This window comes from Giraffa tippelskirchi, chromosome 4 (genome assembly GCF_054371585.1).
Source record: "Giraffa tippelskirchi isolate mGirTip1 chromosome 4, T2T-mGirTip1v1.2.pri, whole genome shotgun sequence".
Taxonomy (NCBI): domain Eukaryota; kingdom Metazoa; phylum Chordata; class Mammalia; order Artiodactyla; family Giraffidae; genus Giraffa; species Giraffa tippelskirchi.
Genome location: NC_137278.1, coordinates 2,072,408 through 2,092,870, shown reverse-complemented (window position 1 = coordinate 2,092,870; position 20,463 = coordinate 2,072,408). Strand labels below are relative to the sequence as shown.

General features: G+C 62.1%; 1 long non-coding RNA gene across 1 annotated transcript; it reads left to right on the top strand.

Annotated features, from left to right (window-relative positions):
• Positions 1-1,162: 1,162 nt before the first annotated feature.
• On the top strand, positions 1,163-5,710 carry LOC145503886 (uncharacterized). Its single transcript, XR_014051869.1, has 2 exons — positions 1,163-2,647; positions 2,866-5,710. It is a non-coding gene; the product is annotated as an uncharacterized LOC145503886 (long non-coding RNA).
• Positions 5,711-20,463: the final 14,753 nt, after the last annotated feature.

The window sequence follows — 20,463 nt, the reverse complement described above, 5'->3', positions numbered from 1 at the left end:
GGGGCCCAGCGCATACCCAGCAGGACTCGTCCATACCTTCCACAAAGCACCCACTGTGTGCCAGCCTGTCGAGGGCGCCGACGTGGAGCCGAGAGAGGCCTCGTCGAGCGCAGGAAGTGAGCCTCGGAGACGGAGGGAGCTGCGGCGCGGCCTGCGGGCGGCTCGCTCCAGGTTCTGGGGCCCGTTCCTTGTCTGGTGTCTTCCCTGCACATCACATACATTCGGCTCGATTCAACTCTCCTGACCCCACCCACGAGGCAGAGAACAGGCCGGACGTGCGGCTCCACTGCGGGGCACTACCTCCGGCCCTTCTTCCTTCCAGAGCTGCAGCAGGGAGGGTGGGCTCAGGAAACAGGGTTTCAGACCCTTGCGAGAGTGTCAGCTGTGCTTGACACCCAGAGACCAACACCTGGATGAAGCTCCCGGCAGGAGAGAGGGTCCACCTGGTGCTGCCCCATGACTGCCCGGAGGGTAAGGAAACCCCAGACTGCCTTTGGTGCTGCAGAGGATTCGGGGACCGGCTTCTCCGCCAGCTCTGTGGGAAATCCTCCCGTTCCAGGAGCAGGGGTGGGACTCGGCCTTGGGCCACATTCCAGCTTCTCATCACACCCCCGCCAAAGAGGGCCCACCATCAGGGGACTAAGAGGCTCTCACAGGGTCCTGCCCAGGCTGACTCTGCCCACTACTGAAGCATCTCTGTGACTGACCCTGCCAGAAGGACTCTTCTGAAACACTTTTCCCTGGCTAAATTTGGTCCTGGTTTAGGCACTGCCTCCTCCAGGCAGTCCTCCCTGATTTCCCAGGTCATTTCTATGTCTTTATCTGCGTATGCCAGCAGCATCTGGATTGTTTACTCCTCTGACACCCCCAACACATACACATTTTGCATCTTCCCCAGTGTGGCCCCTGAGTGGTCAAGGTGTGCTTCCTGCAGGAGGTCAGTATACATGTGATCAGTTGTGTCCGACTCTGCAACCCCATGGACTGTAGCCCGCCAGGCTCCTCTGTTCATGGAATTTTCCAGGCAAGAATACTGGAGGGGGCTGCCATTTCCTATTCCCGACCCAGGGATCACACCCTGAATGGTCAGGTGGGTTCTTTACCGCTAGTGCCACCAGGCAGTTCCGTTCAGTTCAGTTGCTCAGTTGTGTCCGACTGTTTGTGACCCCAAGCAGGAGCGCAGAGGAGGGAGTCTGGGAGAGGCCTGTTGGAATCAGGGTGGGGGTCTGCGCTTGCACTGCCCTCTCCTGGACCAGGAGCGCCTGGCGTCTTCCCCTCTGCGGCATCCTCTGGTCTGGATGCAGTAGGTGCTCAGTAAAGCTTGATGGGCTGATGTCAAGATTCCTGGCTGACATGCACCCCGCCCACAGCAGCCCAGTGGATCACAGCTCCGACCTGAAGGGCCAGAGTCTACACCTCTGCACCCTGGCTTGGGCATGCCCACGCTTCCCTTTCCCTCGGGGGCTGGCCGACCCATTTCTGGGGCTTTTACAAATGCAGGGCCAGTTGACGCAGGGGTTTTTGGAGACAGGAGGGGGGTCTCGCTCCAGAAATGATCCCCGGGCCGCGGAGCTGGGAGCGGGAGCAGAGGGCTGGTCTCCCTTTGCCACACTGTCCTCCCACTCGAAGCAGCGCACAGAGGGGTCAACCCCAGCATGGCTTTGGGGAGCGTTTCCTTCTCAGGGCTCCCCAACCAAGCTTGGCGGGGGGGGGGGGGGGGGAGGAGCAGGCCTGGCCCTGGGCGCAGCCTGGGCTGAGGCTCACCGCCTGCCACTGGGAGCGTCTTCAATGACCCCAGTGGAGTTTCTCATGAGCCAAGGACGGTACTTTCCATGCAGCGAAGGCTCTCGAGGGACTCCGCTGGTGGCCCAGCACTTAGGCTCTGCGCTCCCAACATGCCAGGCTCACAGTTTGATCCCTGATCAGGGAACTAGATCCTACCTGCTGCAACAAAACAGATCCCGCGTGGCGTAACTGAAAAAAAAAAAAATAGAGAGATCCTGCTTGCGGCAACAAAGATCAAAGATGCCGCGTGCTGCCACTAAGCCCCGGAGGAGCCAAAAAAAAAAAAAGACTTCAGAGAATCTGGTCAGCCCAGATGTGCTCAGGAATGTTCTCTGAGCTTCCGTGCGGGTCTGTGATTGCAGTCATCAGCCCCGCACCCTGTCCCTTCATCTAGGATGGAGGGAGGGAGGGAGGGATCCCACACTGGCTGAGGGACCACGGCCGGCGCGGGAGACAGACCAGCTGCTCAGTGAGCTTCTCGGACACAGCCTGGGGGAAGGCGGCCTCCTTGACCGCTTCCCGCCTCTGAGCTCCGGGGCTCGGCCGGGCCTGGGTGGCCGGAGACTCAGGGAATGTGGCTCCAAGTTCAGAGCATATTGTGCAGCCAGAGGTCAGAATGAGTCCAGCTCTACCACCACTGGCGCTGCCCCTGGGCAAGACCATGTGCCCAGTCTGGCCCCGTCTCCTAGTCTCCAAGATGGGGGTGGCCACCTCTCCTAGCAGGGCCATCCCCCTTCAGCAGGGCTAACCCAGGAGCTGAGGGGAGCAAGGCACGGCGCCTGGCCTGCGTGGGTCCACAGCGGGCGGCAGGTGGGCGCTGTCCCATGCCCCTGACTGATGCTCTGCCTTCCTGTGGTCGCAGGTGAGCCCCGAGGGAGGTGCTGGAGAGTTAAGGTCCCAGGAGTGACCTTCAAGCGGGATGTTGGTGGGTGTTGTCCCCCCAAAAGGGGAAAATTCTGGGTGCGCTCCATAGCCTCATAGAGGCTCCCAGGGGACTGAGCCCCCATTGTCTGTCGCAGACCACCCCCCATCCCCAAGAAAGCAACTTTCTTTTTTCCCCGCTCCCCGCTGTGTTTCCAGGAATCCCTGCCTGCACACACAGTCCCGTCTCCCGTCTGCTCTAAGTGGGGACCTGGCTAGGAAAGAGGGTTGCCGGCTTATCACCCTGATCTGCCGGTGAGTGGAGACCAGCTCGGTAAGTGTGATTCTGGTGGGAGAGTGGTGGGCTTCCTGGGGGAGGCGCCCTTCGAGCAGAATCTAGAAACGACAGTGATGGGGAAGCCAGAGCAGAGCTCTGCGTCCCTGAGATCACCTCCCCACACCCCTAACCCCCGATGACCCACAGCCCCTGGCTGCCCAGCCACGACCCTTGTGACCAGAGGGAATGCGGCGGCCTGGCCAAGGCTCAATGGGTTCCAGGTCGGCTCCTCTGAACCTTCCTATTTGTGCAGAGTTAATGTCCTGTCATTAGTGGTTAGAAAGCTTGCGGGAGTTAAACATTAAGCAGTGTGTGTGCTGGGAAACATGGTCTCTTGTGCCTGGGGTTGATGGTCAAGGCCGGGGCCCTTGGTCTTGCTTTGGAGTTCTCCAACAGACAGGCTTTCCAAGTTGTTGAAAGAGGCTAACTTGGGAGTCCTACCTCCCAGGGTCTCCTTGGGCCCGGAGATGGGCCATTTCCTCCAGAAACCTCCCAAATGCCCTGGTGGGCTGGGATCTCTCCCCCAGGGCCTAGGAGAACAGTCCTCAAAGCACGTGCCAGGTCCCCCGCGTCGGTCCCCGGAGGGGTGGGGAGGCAGCCCTGAGGCCCAGGCGGACAAGCAGCCTGAAGCGTCTGGGTGCGGGGGGTCACAAAGGAGGACTCGGGCCTTCCTTCTTCCTCCCTGGCCCCGGCCCCTGCACCTCCATCTCTCCCCCCACTTCCCTCCTTTCTTCCACAAACTTGTCTCAGAAGCATCAGCTCTGGGCCCGATGCAGCCTGCAGAGGCAGGCCTCTGCCCCTCCAGGGAGCCCCAGTCTCGGGGTCAGGGAGCCGCCAAGCAGGCTGGATGCAGTGTTAGCGCTCAGAGAGGAGCGCACGGGAGGCCATGCCTCTGAGCTGGGCCTTCAGCGCAGGGAGGATGGGTGTGCAGACCAGGCGCAGGGTGTGGCCTCTGGGACACGCACAGGTCAGGGAGTGGGAGCGGCAGAGTGGGCTGCGAGGGCCTCGGCGGGAAGCCTCCAGGAGGTGGGACAGGGACCGCACGCTGCACAGCCTCGGCGCACAGGTCTGTGAACTAAGCTCCATCCGCGGGCAACGCCTGCGCCCTGGCATCTCAGAACTGCCTGTTTTTGTGTCTGCCTGCCCCAGAGGCAGGCACCAGTCGGCGTATGTGGACTCTCTGGGACTAGTGGGCAGTAAGACCAGTGGGGGGAGCTGAGTGAATTCTGAATAAGCCGACGGACAGAGGAGGGGCAGGTGGATGGGTGAACTGGTGGGCAGTGGGGGGTGGATGGATGGACGGACAGATACGTAGATGGGTGTGCGGGTGGTACGGTGCGTGGACAGATAGATGGTTGGGTGGGTGGCTGCGTGGACTGATGGGCGTGTGGATAGTAGCGAGGGTGGGCGGACGGATCCATCTCATCCACCATTTCAGTTCCAATCAGAAATTGCAGGCTTCCACAGGGAGCCCTAAAAACCCACCTAGTGAGCCACCCACCTCTGCTGGCCCGGTCAGGTAACAAACTCTCTCTGCCTTGAGCAGGGCTGCATGGGGGGGCTGATCTCCAGCTACTGCTGAGGTCAGGTCTGCCAGAGTCCAGGGTCGGCCTCACCCTGTGGGAGGAGCCCTCTCCTCAGGCGCAGTGAAGTGAGAGGGGGTGGGCGGGAGCTCTCCTTCCCTGAGAGGTGCAGGGACTGGACAGCTCCTCGACCACCCACCCCACCCTACCCCACGCAGAGCCCGCAGTCTAACCCGAAGCTTTGTAATCCCTCAGGCTGCAGACCCTGCAGGCTGGGGGCTTCCCTGGCCCATCAGGAACCGGAGACGCATCTGTGCCCTTGTCAGTGGGACCTCCTGGAACTTCAGGAGAGGGGCCACCTCCAGGAGGTGGAGACCCCAGAGCTGGGTGCCCTGCAGGCGTGCGAGCCAGCCTGGGGCTGCGCTTCCAGGCCCGGAGGGGCGGCTGGGGGCCTCTCTCCAGAAACAGCCTCCCCGCCCAGGATGGGAGGGGGTGGTCAGTCCTTCCACCAGGGCCGGCCGCCTCTCAGGCCCCTCTGTCCTGCTCGCTCACACGTGGCAGGGCCAGAGGTCGGAAGCAAGCCCGACTCAGCCCCACCAGCTGAGGCTGGGCTGCTGGGGGGCCGGCAGAGGGGCAGGAAGAGGGGGTCTCGAGTCCTTTGGGAAGAACAGGGTCGTGGGAGCACAGACTTGTGCGTCCTGGCTTTGCCGCATGAACGTGAGCCGGTCTGGGGGTCCTATTCCCCGCCACCTGTCGGAGGGAGGAAACCTCTGCCTCCCGGTATGGGGTCAGGGTGGAGAGCGCCCAGCCTGCCGTGGCGCGGAGCCCAGCACGGGAGCTGCTGTCATCAGCACTTCATCAGGACCGCCAGCCGGGGTCAAGGTCAGCCGGCCGGTCGTGACCTCGGCGACCAGCTCGCCCTGCGTATCTGAGCTCTTGGGACTGATCCTCTCGGGGACGTTGTCAACAGAGGAGGCTGCGGACAGTCCTTGGTGGGTGCCAGGCCTGCCGTCTCCCGACTCGCGCCCCATCGGCCCAGCCCCGCGGGAGGCCTGTCACCTCCCCGTCCCGCCCGGATGGTGGGTGTCGGGGCTGGGAGGCCGGAGGGTGATGGTGCACGCGGGGCGCACGTGGGGCGCACGTGAGATGAGGGGGCTGGGGACATGGCCTTGTGGGACTGTTAATAAACACATGGAAACACCAACTTCAAAGCTCATGTTGCTTCTTGCAAACTTGAAACATCCCAGATGTCAATTTTGAGATGCTGGCAGGCAGCATCAAGCGTCTTGGAGTTGCCTGGGTAGCAGTGTACCCCATCCCCCCCAAGGGAATTTCGGGGTGTCGTGGCTATGGAGCCCAGCCATGGGAGTGGAAAGAGGCCAGGGGACTTGGGGGGCCCTCCCAGGGTGATGATGGGAAGCTAAGGCAAGTATCCCTGCTGCTGTCAGGAAGCTTAGGTCAGCAGCGCTCCTGCGCACGGGCGGCCCCTTTGTGGCCCCTCAGGCCTGGGTGGTCCCCGCGGCTGTTCCCTGCACAGCTGAGGGCTCAGGGACCCCAAGTGACACCTGGGCCAGCAGCTCAGCCTCAACCGTGGGCCCCACAGGTGACACGGGTGAATCAGCACGGTTTGGGCTCGTCTCTGACCTGGAGGGGCAGGCAGAGGAGAAAGCTCTTGAGACCCTTTCCCCAAACAGTGCCTCAGCACGGTGGCCTGGGGGCTCAGTTTCAAGACAGATTTACAATTCAGTTGCGAAATGGGATAAAATTAGGCATCCCCCTTTGGGCATCTCAAGTTTTCCTCTTTTGAAAGTTCTGTTCCTCTTAGCAAACTTACTTACTTCTAGATTAACTTGTATGCTGTGTTGACAGGTGGGAGGGCAGGGTTGGGGCTTGTCTGCCAAGTGGTTTCCTTTCTTGCTCCCAAGAAGCTCCAGTGAGGACCCAGCGACCCCAGGAGCCGTGCCGGCTCTGGGTGGCAGCCAGGGAGCCCGACCGTGAGGAGGCCGTCCCAGTTGACTCCCAGCTTCACCGTTGACGAGCTGTGTGGCCCTCAGCGGGTTCTCAGCGACTCTGAGCCTGCCTCCCTCGAGTTGAAGTGGGAATTCAGAACACAGCAGGCAGGCTGGGGAAGGAGAGGTGTCAGAACAGACCGAGACCAGGGTTCAAGGCCGTATGCATGCATGTGCACGCCAACATGCGTGGTCCTGTGTCCTGGTGAGCATGCGTGCACATGTGTGCATGTGTGCGTGCGTGTGTGCGTGTGTGTGTGTAGGGGGATCTAGGACACACAAGTGGAGTGTGGAACTGCATCCAGGAAGAGAGCCACCCATGCTTTAGGGAAGTCGGGTGACAAGCACGTGGACAGATAGGGCTAGAGAGCCTGGTCAGGGGAGGGGCGGCCGGGTTGTGGCCGTTCTGGGGGAGGAGGGGGCGGAGACTGCAAACCCTCGGAGGGAAAAGATGGTGGGTGCCGTGCGTGGAGCAGAGGAGAGGGGCAGGCAGGGGCCAGCCTGCCCGGTCCCCCGGACGAGCTCCGGAAGGCTTCTTGGAGGAGGATGGCGCTTTCAGTGGTACTGGATGGGTCAGCAGGTTGTCTCCACGCTCCTCACTGGCCACAGCAGATGCCGTGGAGAAGGAGGGTGGATGTCCAGGGAAGCCCCTCTGGCGGGACATCTTCACAGGCAGGAGGGGAAAACCAGCCACCTGCCCCATGTCGCCTGCCTCTGCTCCCTACTTCCAGGCCTCGGGCTGGGTTTGGGGTCCAGAGCAACACTGCCCTTGCCTGGAGGGAGGGTAGGGAGAGGGTCCCCAGTTTCCTCCAACACGTTTCCCCCCAGATGGGTCTTCCATAAGCCCCGTCCCACCTTGGTGGGGTCGAGGTGCCTGGGGAAATGCTTTCTGCTGGGGTTTGTCAGGGTCCAGGGGAAGGCGCTTGCCAGCGGTGCTAGGGGAGAAGAATCTGCCTGCAGTGCAGGAGGCAGAAGAGACTCGGGTTCAATCCCTGCGTCGGGAAGATCCACTGGAAAGGGAAATGGCAACTCCAGTCTGTTCCTGCCTGGAGAATCCCACGGACACCGGAGCCTGGCGGGCTGCAGTCCACGGGGCCGCAGAGTCGGACACGACTGAAGGGACTTGGCACGCGCACCACACACAGTGGATGGGATGACGGAAGGTGGGCGTGTGGGCTGGGGAAGACCCCTTGGCACCAGCGCCCGTCCTTGAGCTTCAGGCTCCCAGGACACCTCAGCCGTGATTCACTCCAGCCTTGTCCCGGGTCTTGGCCCCGATTCACTGAGCGTCAGCACACCCCGGCTCGTGATGCCTCTGGGGCCTGAACGTCTCGGCGCCCACAGCTGCAGACAGGTCGGCACGGCCTCCAGACGCCGGGTGTCTCTGCCAGCGTGCGTCGGCGCCCGGCCCTCCTGGGGGTCTGGAGCGAGTCCCGCCCCGAAGCTGGATTGCATTTCGTTCACTCGTGTGTTGCCCCAGCTCCCTGCATCCGTTCACTGGCTCATCCCCTCTCCTGAGCCCTCACAGCCCTGGACTCAGACCCCCACTCACTGGGGGCTCTGGGGGCACAGCTGATGTCGTGAGAGCCCAGCCTCAGGCCTGGCGTGGAGGGATGCCACGGGCCTTCAGGACAAAGTCCACACTCCTTGCCTGGGACACTCCCTGAGCACTTCCTGCTCTGACCGCACTGGGTACCACTGGCCTGAGGACGGGGCACCCCCCTCTTTCTGCCTGTGCCCAGTACTCCCTCCCCTCTCCCCTGCCCCACTGGACAGCTCCTCCCCTCTTTGCGGTCTGGATGAGACGACACTTCTTGCAGGCAGCCGTCCCTGGTTTCCCTCATCTGGATTGAGCCTCCAAACAAGTCCACTCTGAGCCTGGCCTGCCCAAGGCCCTGCCACACAGAGTTAAGCTGCCTGGTGAGGGCCGGAGGACAGATTCCCGGGGGCCAGGGCCCATTCACGCTCCCTGAGGCCCCGCTGAGTCAAGAGGCCCCTGTCAAATGCTCAAGGAGTCAGTGCAGGACTGAGGGAACCAGGAGGGCTGACCCGTGTCCGCAGGGCTTCCTTCTGGATGCTGCTGAACTGGTTGCCCCAGTGTCTCTGTGGCCTCCGGGCTGGAGAGGGAGAGCGGGTATGTGGAGAGGTCCTGTCGCCCTGGGGAGAGACCTGTGAAGGAGGCCGGGATGTTCACACCTGACCGAGGGCTGCTCAGGGGCCTCCCGCAGCCTCCAGGGTTCTGGTTCTCACTGCAGCCTGGTCCTAGGTCGTCAGACGGCCCTGGCACCCGTCATGAGGGTCAGGCTATCTGCACCCCACTGGTGTCCAGACGGGTACTTCTAGGACAGGCAAGGGGGTTCCCCTAGACAAGGCACTCCTCAACCCTCCTCAGCAGAGACCCCCTGACATGTACCCCAGGTGGGGTTATTGGTTTGGCCATGAGGCTCAGTCTAGCTCTGGACCGGAGTCTAGAAACCCAGGGGCTAGTCCAGCCTGCCCGGCTCACTGTGTGACCTTGTTTAAGTCCCCTCTCCAGCCTCCCTGTCTGCAAAGGGCCCCCCAGGCTCCCGCTACTTCCTTAAAGGAAGGTGGTCCCACGTGGAGGCACGAACGCACGCTCAGGACCCAGGCAGACCTGGGTTCAAATCCTGTCTCGGCTGCCTACTGCTGTGTGACCCTGGGCGGCTGGTGAGCCTCTCTGAGCCTCTGCTCTGTGCCTGGGCTGAGGGCTGTTGAATGATCCGTGTGGGGCCTGGGCCACGTGGCTTCTGGCCCTGCAGGCCTTTAGTGACCACACCCAAGGCTCCTCGGCTGGACGAGAGGGCCCCCAGCGTGGGGGAGCCTCTCTCAGCAGAGCCCATAGGTTGCAGTGGCCGCTCGGCCCTGGGCAGCCAGCACCGGCCTCTCCACGAGCAAATTCACTCATCTTGAAAGTAAGACAAGCTCACGCAGGATGAGAATCGGGGCAGAAACGCGGCAGATGCGTGGCTGAGGGCGTCCTGGGCCACCTTGGAGGGCACACGGTGTTTGCACATCCAGGAATCGCTGTGGAGGGCCCCGGACCCTGGACTCCGACAACAGGGCTGCGGAGCGGGTGCCTGACCCCGGGTCCCTGGCCCGGGAAATCAAGACGGCCGGGACTTGTCCCCTCGCCTCCTCACTGGAGCCGCACAGTAACCCCCGTGTTATGGAGGAGTCTTCTGACACGGCAAGAGGGGGGCTGAGCACCCCTATGCTCAGTGGCTGCTTTCAAGGAGCTTCAAGAAGCTCCCCGTCTGGCAGAGGGAAGAAGGCAAGCCCACCAGGCCACAACCACCTCCCTCCCTGGAGGGGAGCCCAACGTTCAGGAGTGTAGCCCCCACTCCCGCTCGGGGGCTGGGGGGCCAGGCGGGGCCTTTGGTAACCTCAGTCTCCTGCTCTGTAGAATGGGTCCAGGGTAAATTGCCCTGCCCTTTCCTTGCCCCCACCTCAGTTACCGCGAGCGGTCAGTGAGACCTTCAGTGAGGCTGGCCATTCAAACCCTTTCAACGTCTAAGGCTAAAGCTTGCCCAAAATAAAACCACGTGGGCACAATGTATTTCCCCTTCCCTGCCCACTCCAGGGCTGAGGAGCCCCCCTAGACCTCTCAGTGGGCCCTAGCTTCCAGGGGGTCACACGCAGGCTCCCAGCCCCACCGCGGGGGATGCTGTGTGCCCCACGGACGGAGAGGTGGAGCTCTGGGGCAGTGCTGGAGGAAGACGGGGAGCAGCATTGGAAACAGAGCTACCCCGATATGGACCAGTCGTGAGAGGTAGTGAGCTCCCTGCCAGGAGCAGTAACCAAGCAGAGATTAGAAGGCTCTCTCTCAGGGGTGTCACGTCAGAGTCAAGGAGGCCACAGAATGACCTGGGGACCCACAGCCTGGGCGCCAAGCTCTGGCCCTGGGGAAGACGGGCAGGCCCGCGTGTACACCCAGCCGCCTCCCCGCCTCCTCCACTCTAGGGAAACCTGACCCTCTGGTTGCTTGAAAGATGAGAGGAACTTGGGTTTGATGTTTTGAAGAAGTGGCTTTTTATCAGAAAGTCCTCTGGGAGTCTGGGCCGCAACCAGTGAAATTATATCTGTTGTTTCAAGGAGGGGAGAAAACTTGGGCTGATGGTTATTGAGATTTATGGCTTCCCCTGAGCCTAATTGCCTCAGAATCTTTTTAACAGTTGTGCTAAGTGGCACTGAGACCGACAGCAAAGCAGGCGGCAGCTCGCTCCCCGCCACCATCTCCCATCCCTCCTCCTTCCTCCCCCTATCCTGTCTACACTGGGAGCTCCCTGGACTCAACACCAGGCAGGTGGTCGGGACCTCATGGCTCATCTCAGGAGAGGAGATGTGAAAAGCTGCTGGAGTTGAGGCCTCTGGATGAGCTTTGCTCCTCTTGCTGCTGGTTGGGGGCCCGGAAGAAAAAGAGGGGCTCAGGGGAGGTGGCCATCCTGGCGGACAGCCAGGCGGCCCCACGGTGTCTCTGCTCCTCTGAGCCTCCCCAGGCTGGCGATGGTGTCCGTGTTGTGGGCTGTGCCAGCCTGGGTGGCACTGCATCCAGCAGGTGCCCAACACATGCTGAAGATCCAGAGGCAGAAGTGGGACCCCGGAGCACAGCTCAGATCAGATACAGAAGCCTCTCACTGGCTGCCTCAGTGGGAGTGAGGAGCCCATCTCTGGGGGTGTGTAAGGGGAGCTGCGTGACTCCGGGCCAGGACGCAGGAGGGGAGTCTTCTGCATCGAGGTGAAGCTGATCCAGGCTGATCCCTCTCACTGGGCGCGGGGTCCCCCTCCTCCCGCGAGGCTGCCATGCCCCTGCCTTCCTCCCTGTTCATCCCGCAGGCAGGTTGAAAGGGCAGAGCCTCTGTCCCTGGTGGTCTCTGGGGCTGTCTCCCCAGGCGCCCAGCTGGGGGTCTAGAGCATTTAGAGGAGGGACCACTGATGACTGAGGTTGTTAGGTAGCACCCCGAGGGGGTGAGGCAGGAGCACCCTCCTCCCGGAGGCTGGTTTGAGCTCAAGGTCACGACTCCAGAGCTGAAGGCCGGCAGGGCTGGGGGCCCACACAGACCCCTGGTCCAGTAGAGAGTCACCCTGGGGCCGGGTCCACTGGGCTGCCTACCAGTCAAGGGCTCTCCTGCTGGGAGGGTGGGGTCTCAGGCCCCCTGCACAAGGGGCTGGGGTGAAGGGAACCTCAGAGGGTGTCAGACCACCTTCCAGCCCCACGGGCAAGTGGAAGAGCCAGCCATGTCCTTCTGGGCAGGGCGGGGTGGGGTCTGCTCTCTGCCAAGGCGAAGAGCCTCTGTGTTCAGAACATGGTGTGGGCGCTGCACAGCCTGCCTCTCTGTTCCTCCCAACGCCCAGGGACGAGGGTGGGGCCTGCACAGGGCAGCCAGTTCCTCACGCCCTCTGATGGGATTAGGGCCCCTCCCAGGCCTCCCTGGAGGTGGAGGAACTTCCCTGCTCACTGCAGCTGGGCCGGGCCTGGGCCAGGCTTGGGCTGATGGCGTGCTGGTGGAGGTGAGCGGGGCACCTTCTCTGTGCTTGGCCTATCTGCTCTCTTGTGCGCTGGGGATCCGCCATGCCAGGAGCTGGCCCGCTGGTTCAGAGAACGCAGCCTGCAGCCTGCCCGCCCACCAGAGCCAACCAACCCACTGAGCCACAGGCGAAGAAACCACTGTCGGCTGTGGTAACTGAATTCTGGGTGGTTTGTTACACAGCACTAGCTGACTCATACACATAGGTACTAGTATTATCTTCTGATGCCACTGATGAAGAAGCTGAGGCAGAGAGCTTGGGTCCCTCGCTTGAGGCCACCCAGCTTGAGGAGGTGATGGAGAGACAAGTCCAACTACCTTTTAGGCCTGGTAGGCAGCGTCAGGCAGCTGAGGGGCTTGACAGCTCTCGGGGTGCTGGGCTCAGGCCCTGAGTTTGAGGGGACACCTGGCTGGGGGGCCACAACCATCTCTCCTGTTCCCTCTCGTGACTTGCAGGTTTCTGGCCAGACACAAGGATCCAGCACATTTATCTGCCTGACACTTGCAGATGGACCTGGCCAGGACTACTCCGTCTGTCCTGCCCCACTGTGGTGGCCTCCAGCTCGTACCTCGGCCACTTCGAGCCTCCACCCAGCAGCTGGAGGGATAAGCCTGGATCATCAACCTGACCCTACCACCCTCTGTGGCTCCCCAGTACCCTGAGGATCAAGTCCCGATTCCTCGTCACCTTATTATGGTCCGAGAGGCCCTGGTGACCCGCCCCGTGTGCAGCAGACCTAACTCACACTCACCACACAGCCCACACATTGACAACACCCTTACTCACTCACGTTCACCCTCACCAATCTGCTCGTCCACATATGGTCAGCCTCACTCGCACACACTCAGATCCACATACACCCACACACATTCACATTCACACATGCCCACACTCGTATCCACACTCACACACACACTCAGTCTCTGGCCTTCTGGCCTCTGTACCTGCTCTTCCTCTGCCAAGAACGCCCCTTCCTGGCTCCCCTCCCCAACTCGGCCACACGGCCTCCTCCAGGAAGCCCTCCCTGCCTGCACTTGGTCAGCCCCATTTTCCTGGGCCTCAGCGCGTGTCCCATGCAATATGTCATTGGAGACAGATCCCATGTGGGCACAGAGCAGGTGCTCATTCAGCATTTACCAGGCCACTGCTTACTGCAGGGGACTGTTGGGAGGGTGTGCAGGGTCCTCCCAGCCCCAGGAGTGAAGGGTGGTCTCTCTGAGGGCATGGGGGTCTCCCCAGGCCCAGCCTCCTAGCCTTCCCAGGATCCTCTAGGCTTCTGGGCCCAAGGACTCAGCCGTGGCCCGGCCCCGGGGCTGTGATTGTGTGGGGTTTGACCTCGGGGTCTCTGGCCCCACCAGCCCCGTCTTGTGCCCCCACCTCCTCCTCTCCACGAGACCCAGAAACTGGTGAGTGGATGGGGCCAGGACACCCCATCCATGCTGCCCTGTGGCCAGCTGTGAACCCAATAAGCTGACGGTCAGCCTGGTCGCTGAGAGCCCAGGTCTGTGCGATGGGGGGACAGGGGCCGTTCCCACAGAGGCTACGGAACACGAGATGCTGTCCGTGAAGTACTCGCCCAGGGCTAGTTAAACCTTCCGTGTGGGGATCTGACCTGCTCCTTCCCGGAGATGTTGTCTAGGCCTGGCCCCCCACGCCCAGCGCTGAGCTGCTCCCAGGAGCCCCACGGACGCCCCCACCCCACACGGAGGCACCGAGTCACCCTCGCTCCCCGACCCCCACCTGCTGCACGGTGCTGGGGCCCCAGCGCGGGTGGGGCTGGAGGGCTGAGTGCCATCTCAGGGAACGGGCTCAGGGGCGGGGCACGGAGAGCCCCAGGGATGGGCGGCCTGCCTTTCCTCGAAGCCTGAGTCACCAGTCTCGGAATCCTGGCCTGACCTTGGGTGCTGGGGTCAAGCCTCCTTATTTGGGGGCCACACCCTCCCAGCCGGAGAACCTGCAGGGACCCTGGGGGCCATCTCCGCGAGGCTGCTGGCCGGCCAGGGCGGGCGGTGATGTGAACTCTGGACGGATGTCAGTGGAGTCAGGTGCAGGGGAGCCGAGCCCCCGAGGACTTGGGGTCCCCGCGTGTTGTGTGGATCCCGCAAATCTACCCTCTCCCCAAGAGCGTGCTGAGCACGGCTTGTTTCCCCGACCAGGTGCTGACGGTGAAACCGAGAGGGACCCTGTGGGCCCCCAGCTGTGGAAGTCTTTCTGTGCCCCCGTCTCTCATTTGTAGGGAACAGGCTCCAGCCCCCGGGACCTCCCCTGAGCCCCAAAGGGCAGATTCAGACGGTTGTTGATCCGGGGAGCACGGACGCAGAGATGAGAGGGACCGCCTGCAGCCAGATCAGAGGAGCGCAGGCCCGGTGCACCCTGATCCTTACTAGCAACTGCGTCCCTGAACCGTGGCTCTGAAAGTGAAGCGAAAAGTGAAGCCGCTCGGTCGTGTCTGACTCTCTGAGACCCCATGCACTGCAGCCCACCAGGCTCCTCCGTCCATAGGATTCTCCAGGCAAGGGTACTGGAGTGGGTTGCCATTTCCTTTTCCAGCGGCTTTTCCCAACCCAGGGGTCGAACTGAGTCTCCCACACTACAGGCAGACGCTTTACCGTCTGAGCCGCCAGGGAATTTAAAACTCCTCACCAAATGCTATGTGTCCCTGTTGGGACTCACAGGTTTTCAGGGTACAAGCGAGCTTGTGCCCCTCTTTGTCTGGCAAAGCAATGAAGCTCTTCTTTTCCACGCACCCAAAACTCCGTCTCCGAGATTCCATTTGGCCCTGGCGCACGCAGGCCGAGTTGTCGGCACCATTGGTGGGGCAGGGAGACATGGCTTTTCACCAAACACGCGTGTACCTGCTCCGAGACACCAGGGTCTCACTCCGAGCAGAGGCCTAGAGGAGGCAGGCTCCTGGGCTGAGAGAGAGAGAGTGTCCAGGCGGAGCTGCGGGGCTGAGCCCGAGGTCGGGGCGGCGCCGCACCCTTAAGACGCAGGGTGCCCCCAGCGCGCCGTGTGGCCTGGACGGAACCAGCGCTCTCTCCCAGGGGGCCCCTGCTCCGTGCCCAGCCCAGTGCTGGGTGCAGGGGAGACGGGTGAGCAGGCAGTGAAGCGGGCCGGGCCGGCATCGTCTTCCAGAAAGCATGGCTCAGATGCGGCCCAGGGGAACGGACTGCAGGAGGGGACCCGGGCGTCCTTGTGTCCTTGGTCACAGGATGGGCCCGCCGCCCCTGGCCACATTCGGCCGGTCTCTCCGGGGAGCGAGTGAGAACAGCCAGGTCCAAACCAGCAGAGGAGCCCATCACCAAGAGCCCAGCCGGGTGAGAGAGAGCCAAGGCGCTAGGAGCCAGGGCGGTGGTTCTCTCGCCAGCCCGGGGCGGTGAGTGGGAGGGCGCTGGGGTTTGGGGCCGCTTCCGGCCGGGGAAGTTCTGGACCTTTCCGAGTTGGCGGTTATGCAGAGCGGCACTCCGGGTGAGTCATCGTCATGTGTGCGCTTTCTGTAAGTTTGTTACACTTTTTTGTTTTTAGCCCAGCGGCACAAGGCACGGCTTGCTGGGATCTTAACTCCCCTCCCTGAGACTGAACCTGGACCTGCCGCGGGGAAGTTTGTTATACTTTAACAACATCAAGGAGTTACATTTTAAGGGAGGGTGATGCCCCCAGGGGAGCTCCTAGTTACCCCCCAAGGCCCGGCACCCCTCAGGGGCTTTGGAAGGCTGGAAACTTCCCTGTCAGTCTCGGAGCCGCCGGCTTGTCACCCTGGAGACTGGGGTCAGGGTCTCACCACCCCCAGGCGGGGTCCAGCAGGCTCCAGGTGGGCGCAGGTGAAGGGGAGATGGGGGTGTGGAGGAGAACATGTTCTCTGTGGGAGCGACCAGATGGGGGAAGGGGCCCTGAAACAGCAGAAGGCATCTCGGGGCGGGGGTCGCTGCTCAGCCTCTCACTGGCCGCCCCCCACCCGCCGCCCGCGGCCCCTCCAGGATGGGAGCCAGGCAGCTGCAGGAGGAAAGAACGTTCTAAGGCTATTCGTGTCCTAGTTACCATGGCAAACACTGGGGAAAAGAAAAAATCTACCCAGACTATCCTGGTGCCGGACACGCAAGCACACCGTTGAGGTGAGGCTGGGCGTGTGCACCCGTGTGTGCGTGTGGGCACGTGTGTGCGCACGTGCACGGTTTGCACAATGCACACAATTGCCTCCACAGAAACAGACAGCTTCTTTAGAAAGAGGACGGTTTTTTGAATTTCAATTGGCTGTCTCAACAATGTCCGTTTAATTAGTGTGTTTTGAAGGGGAAATGAAAGAAAATTATAATTCATCCGAGAAAATGGTTGTACGTGCTCAGCTCTTCTGGTGGGTTCCGGAGGAGTGGTCCAGGTCTGCAGAGCCCGAGCCCAGAGCGTCCAGGCCCGAGGAGGGAGGGAGGAGCCCACGCGGCCGGGGCGGGGGCTCTGAGAGCCGGTCAGGCGAGCATGGGAACCGGGACATGGAAGGGGGAGCAGGCTGAGGGTCCCCCCGGGGCCTTTGTCACCCAGGAGCCGTGGGTGTGGAGCTGCTGCTGTTGTTCAGTCGCTAAGTTGTGTCTGACTCTTTGTAGCCCCATGAACCACAGCACGCCAGCTTTCTCTGTCCTCCACTCTCTCCTGGAATTTGCTCAGTCTCAAGTCCATCGAGTCAGTGGTGTTATCTCACCAACCTCATCCTCTGCCACCCCTTTCTCCTTTTGCCCTCAATCTTTCCCAGCATCAGGGTCTTTCCCAATGAGTCAGTTCTTCACATCAGGTGGCCAAAGTATTGAAGCTTCAGCTTCAACATCAGTCCTTCCAATGAATATTGAGGGTTGATTTCCTTAGGATTGACTGGTTAAATCTCCTTGCAGTCCAAGGGACTCTCAAGAGTCTTCTCCAGCACTGTAGTTCGAAAGCATCAATCCTTCGGCGCTTCGCCTTCTTTATGGTCCAGCTCTCACATCCGTACATGATACTGGAAAATGATAGTTTTGACTATATGGATCTTTGTGGGCAAAGTGATGTCTCTGCTTTTTAAGACACTCTGTAGTTGGTCATAGCTTTTCTTCCAAGGAGCAAGCGTCTTCTAATTTCATGGCTGCCGTCACCGTCGACAGTGATTTTGGAGCCGAAGAAAATATAATCTATCACTGCTTCTTGGGTTTAAATTCTCACTTTGCCAGAACTCACCCAAACTGGGCTCCCTTATTTGTGAAATTTGCCAAAGGGTGATGACCGTGGAGCAAATAAAATGATGATCGAAAAAGGCCTTTATAAATTGTTGAGTCCTGGAAGAACTGGCCCTGGTCCTTCTTGAAGGGCCCTGGGGCAGCGCTCTGTTCCATACGAGGTCCAAGTCCTGGTCAAGCTTCTCTCCAAACGGGAGCCTCCTTCCGCTGGCTCGGGCTCAGCGGTGCAGGGGACCAGGGCCTCACGCTGTGGGTGCTCCCGGGCGCCTCCGGACAGCTCCAGGCTGCGACATACAGAGGTCTCGCTGCCCCACCGAGGCTCCTGCTCCGCACAAGGGCCCCTGCCCTGGGGCTGACCTCCCTCGGGGCTCCCGCTGCAGCCAGCAACACGCCTCCCCTCACCCACCAGGCTCCTGAGTCTCCCCGTGGCCTGCGCGCCCCTGTGGGGATCCTCCACAGAGGGGGCTGGCCTGGGCTGGGGGTGGGGAGTCCTGGGCTTCCCTCTGCTCCGTAGGCGCCAGCCTGCAACAGTGTGCCATAGGTCTGCGGGCAAGTCTTACCCAAGATGCTAGGAGATCAGCTGTGTCACAGAGGAGACCTGGGTGAAAGGTGTGGGCCCACATTTCCAGGAGAGCGGGGCGCCTTCAACAGGAGGGTGCCAGGCAGCCTGCATTTCCGGGGTCTGCGAGGAACCCGTCCCCCTTCCTGAACGCCCAGCAGCCCGGGGGGACCCAGGCCCCATCCTCTGGCTGAACCGGGGACTGTTGTCACCCTACCGGAAGGAGGGGGTGGAGGCGCCGGCCTGCATGGGCCTGGCTGGTAACAACTGGCTGCCTCTTGCCCCCAACTGTGACTGCAAATGGAGCCGTGGGGCGAGGAGACCCCACGCATCTGCCCTCTGCACACTGACCTCAGGCAGCGGGACGCGGCGGCCACTGTGCCCACTCGCCCGGTCCTGTCCACCCCCAGCCTCTGCGTCGCATCCAGCGTGTCATGTGTGCATGAACTCACGAGGCGAGGACCAGCGTCCCATTTCACAGAGGCGAAAACTGAGGCTGGGAGGGTCTACACACACATAGGGATGGTCAGCAGGAGCTGAATTCAGCTCGAGTCGCTTTGACTGGAGGCCGGTGCTCCCTGCAGGACCCCCTCTGCACACCCCATGTCCACCTGTCACTCCGGGTGTCCACTCCATCCCCCTTGTGTGTCCTGCACCCCCCGTCCCTACCTGCTGTCCTGTCCTCCAGGAAGCACAGTGGCCATGCCAGCCTGTGCCTCCCCTAGGCCCACCCCCCAGCGCCTTTTCCTCCACAGGCCTCCGCTGGAGTTAGAGGGACGGGTGGATGGAAAGACAGAGGGACAGGCGACTGGCAGACGTGCAGGAGGCCCTGTCCTAGAAGCCATGGACTGTACCTTAGCACAGGGAGACACGCAAGGCCGCGTCCAAGGGAGGGAGGGCCCAGTGTCCCACACGTGGGCCGCGCTTCGCAGGGGGCAGGGCCGCTCCGGGAGGGAACCTCGCCTCCGGGAAGGACGTGAACCCAGGTGCCCCCACCAGGCCCCTCTCCGGTACCCAGGCAGACATAACTAATCGAGCGGGGCCCCCTCTCCCGCAGAGCCTGGCTCCCAGCCCTCCCTGTGCAGCCAAGACCAGCTGATCGCAGCTGGCACCAGAGCATCCTGGCCACACCAGCTGTAAGTTATTATTAAAACTAACTGAAGCCCAAATCTGCCAGCGTCCCAGCCTGCGGGCACCGCAGAGCACCTGGGGAAGGGCGGCTCAGACCTGCTCTCTGCTGGCCTTTCCCTACCGCCTGGCCAGCATCAGCCAGGGGTGCCCAGAGCCAGCTGTCCCAAGGAGCTCTCTGGTCCACCCCAAAGGCTCCAGGCCGGAGTCGAGGCTCAGCCCTGCCCAGTCGCTGACCTCTGGGACCAGGCAGAACCCCCCGAGCCTCAGCAACCCTCGGTTCTGGGTCCCACGTCCAGTGACGTGTGTCAGTGGGTCTCGGCCGGGGGCAGGCTGGAAAGCTGCATTTTCCACAAGCAGGTGCAGGGCTCCAGGACCCGAGCAGAGCGCACTGGATGGTCCCTTCGTGGACAGCCGGGCGCTGATGCCCCTGGGACAGCCCTTCCCTGAGAGAGTGTAGGCTGCCCCGCGTGCCCTGGGGCTGGGCGCCCCACCCTAACCGTCACTCCGCCCACTTGCGGTTCTCAAGGGGCATCCCCTGGGTGGAGGGGGGTCTCACATTCTCTTGCCCTGCTTCTTGCTCAGTGGGGGCAGGCTGGTCCTCGCCAGAACCTCCCTCCCACCGCCTGCCCAGCTCCAGGCCGGCCTGAGCAGACGGCTGCCCTTCTGGGTCTGAGTGGCCTCCTGGAGCCCTCGGTCATGGAGCCCCCTCAGCTCCGCCTGGGCCCCAGCAACTGTCACCCATTTCCAAACAGATTTGTCGGTGATGGGCCCAGACTCCCTACCAGGTGTCCCCAGGACCCTGGGCTCCTGGGACCCTCTGGGTGAGGGTCCTCAGCAGTTGAGCAACTGTGGTTCCAGCCCTTGGAGCTGTGTCACCTTGGAGCTTCCTGGGCCTCTCTGGGCATTGCTCCCTGTCCCTGTGAGATGGGGTTATGCACCTGCCCCCGGGGCGTGCGGGCCTCACCAGAGAAGCAAAGAGAACAGGCCCTTTACAGTGACCCTTTGCCCTGCGGCGTGGGGACCGCGCCGTCTGAGGAGCGAGGGTCTGATGTAACAAGATGGGGTGTGCGGCGTCCGGCACGGGGCGGTGGGCACTGATGCTAAGGGTGGTGCCCCCACGCTCCATGTGGGGGACAGCCGCCAGCGGGCTGCGGGGCCAGGAGCCACACCGACCTCCGCACAGACACACAGAGAATCCTCTGTGCTTGGAGCCGCCGCCCGCCGCCCCCCAGGTCGGCCCCCCCCCCTCCCCCCGCGTCGGGCTCCTGGCCACACACGGCCCCGTGCCGCCCCGCCCCCTCCACCCCACTGAAAGTCAACAGACCCGTTTTAGCAAACTTGGAAGCCACAGAAAAACAGAGAGGCGTAAACAAAGTCCCCAGAGGCCCTCTCCCCACCCCGGCCTCCGGAGCTGCCTCCCTTCTGGATTATTCCTGCCTGGTCCTCCTCCTCACATCCCGATGAAGCCCTGGGCCTTCCCCCTGCAGCGGGTGCCGTGTCCGGGGCGTCGGTGCTC